The sequence below is a fragment of the Hypanus sabinus genome, unplaced genomic scaffold, assembly GCF_030144855.1.
Source record: "Hypanus sabinus isolate sHypSab1 unplaced genomic scaffold, sHypSab1.hap1 scaffold_2271, whole genome shotgun sequence".
Lineage (NCBI taxonomy): Eukaryota > Metazoa > Chordata > Chondrichthyes > Myliobatiformes > Dasyatidae > Hypanus > Hypanus sabinus.
In genome coordinates, this window is record NW_026780384.1 from 2,982 (window position 1) to 5,572 (window position 2,591).

The 2,591-nt window shown below is 53.8% G+C and overlaps 1 long non-coding RNA gene across 1 annotated transcript; it reads left to right on the top strand.

Annotated features, from left to right (window-relative positions):
- The first annotated feature begins 638 nt into the window (after positions 1-638).
- On the top strand, positions 639-2,332 carry LOC132387845 (uncharacterized). Its single transcript, XR_009510047.1, has 3 exons — positions 639-757; positions 1,185-1,556; positions 2,221-2,332. It is a non-coding gene; the product is annotated as an uncharacterized LOC132387845 (long non-coding RNA).
- The last annotated feature ends 259 nt before the right edge of the window (positions 2,333-2,591 follow it).

Below are 2,591 nucleotides of genomic sequence, written 5' to 3' on the forward strand. Positions count from 1 at the left end.
CCCTCGCTGCCGAAGTGTTGTGACCCGCAACCTACCCAGGTGCCCCGCGACATGCTCAGGCACTCGTGTTCCTGCCTGGGAGGTCCGGGCCCTGCTCAGGAAGGATGCGGCCCGCCCAGGAAGGATGCGGCCCGCCCAGGAAGGATGCGGCCCGCCCAGGAGGGATGCGGCCCGCCCAGGAGGGATGCGGCCCGCCCAGTGAACTCCCAGACTCTGCCTGAACTCCAAGATCCTGTCTTGCCAGAAATCCGGGATCCTGCTTGCCTGAACTCCAGGATCCTGTTTGCCTGATCCCTACAACTCTCCTGGAAGCACAGAATCGCCTTGATCGTCATGTCCCTCACGCACACCACGGTCACCACATCTTGTCTATCGTTTGGATGTTCCTGCCATGCCGCTAGTACTTCAGTGGCAGCGTCCTGCACTTGGGTCCAGCCTCCTGTCCCCTTATGACACAGACACCTATCAGCCTTTGCCAAGCCAAGGAATTTGGACTCGGCGATGACAGCTGAAAGTCGATGAGATTGAGAGAGGGAGCTGGTTGTCGTGGTGGAAGGAGAGAGCGCGGATTGTGTGTGGGAGGCAGTCACAATGGCGGACACGGCTGAATTCACACACACGCTGAATGGTCTCATTACAGGTGCGCAGAAACAGGAGCCGAAACTGAACATCGGAAATAGAGCGGACCGTAAGATCTGCCTGCTTGGCCTAGTCACCTTCAGCTTCGGCGCGATAGTGGCCGGGCTCGCGGTCTATGGTGAGTCGAACGGACTGCGGGTGGAATCAGGCCTTGCACAAACAGAGTGGAGTGAAATGTTAGCCTAAAAGCTCAGCGTGACACCGACACGCCCCTCATGGTGACACCGACACACTTTCGCCGTGACACCGACACGCCCCTCACTGTGACACAGACGTGACCCACCATGTAGCATAGATAAGACCCTTACCGTTACAATGTCAGTACTATCACACAGTGCACGACAATACACGTTGAAGTGACACACCTTTTAATGTGACACCGACTCTCCTCTCACCATGACATCGACACTGCCGTTTACCATGATCGCTACACTCCACACACTGTGACACCGCCACACCACTCACCTGGCGCCGACACTCCCCACACTGTGACACAGACTCACCCCACACCGTGTCACTGACACACCCGTTACTATCACTCTCAGTATCACTGTCTCGTCAGTCTCTGATCACCTCCGAACGAAACTACCGGAGACTTTGGGAACAACATAAGGAGATGAACAGGACCAAGCGCCAATGTCAACAGCATGTCCATGAGTTGAACTCAACCCTTGAATCCAGGGCATCCGAGAATTCCCTCCTGAATCTCTCTCAGAGAATCTGTCTGAATAATCTTTCCGCTATGACCAACAACCTCACTATCCTCGAAAACAACAATTCCGTCCTCAACTCGGATCTCTCGGAGCTGAATCGAACGCACAACGATCTCCATCATCAGTTCAATCAGCTCGAAATGAAGTACAGAAACATCACCGAAAACAAAGCACAGATTTGCCGATATCTTACGAGGAGAAGAGGTGAGACGACATCCCCCGTTTCAAAAGGTCCACATAACAGAGGGGGTGAGAGACGCGGAGGGAGGGGATGGGGAGTTTCACTCCAACACTTACCCCAGGACTTTGTGATAAGAAGGTGTGGCGGGAGTTTCATTCTTTGTCTGATCCTGGGACAGTGAGATGGGAAGATGTGGAGTGAGCTTCACTCTGCGTCTGACCCCGGGAGCGTGTGATATGACGGTGTGGAGGGAGATTCACTCTGTGTCTGTCTCAGGGAGGGTGTGATCGGACTGTGTGGAGGGAGATTCATTCTGTGTCTGACCCCTGGAGTGTGTGATGGGACGGTGTGGATGGAGATTCACCCTGCGCCTGAACCCTGGTATGTCTGCGGGGACAGTGTGGAGGGAGCTTCACTCTATTTCTGACCCCGGAGTGTGTGATGGGACGGTGTGGAGGGAGACTCACTGTGTCTGATCCCGAGAGTGTGTGATGGGACGGTATGGAGGGACATTCCCTCTGTGTCTGATCCCGGGAGCGTGTGTTGGGACGGTATGAAAGCAGCGACACCTGCTGTCTGAATCCGGGATGGGGCGTTGTGCAGGGAGGTTCATTTTTTTCCAGATACTAGTCGGTGCAATGGGAGATATGGAGAGAGATTCACTGTTTTTATGTTCCTGATTTGCAGAGCAAACATGTCCTAAGAACTGGATCGAAAACGAAGATCGTTGTTATTTGATATCCACCTTGGAGACATCTTATAATGGAGCGAGGGTACAGTGTTCAAACTTTGATGCAAGACTTCTCGAAATAAATTCAAACCAGGAAGATGTAAGTGACTCCCGAGGTCTAACATTGATTGAATCATTCCACACCGTCCGGTCACACGCTCCCGGCGTCCGACACAGAGTGATTCTCCATCCAATCTTTCCCATCACACACTCCCGGGATTAGACACAGAGTGAAGCTCCCTCCGCACCGTCCCATCACACAGTACCGGGGTCAGAGAAAGAGGAAAGCTCCCTCCACACCGTCCCATCACGCAGTACCGGGGATAGG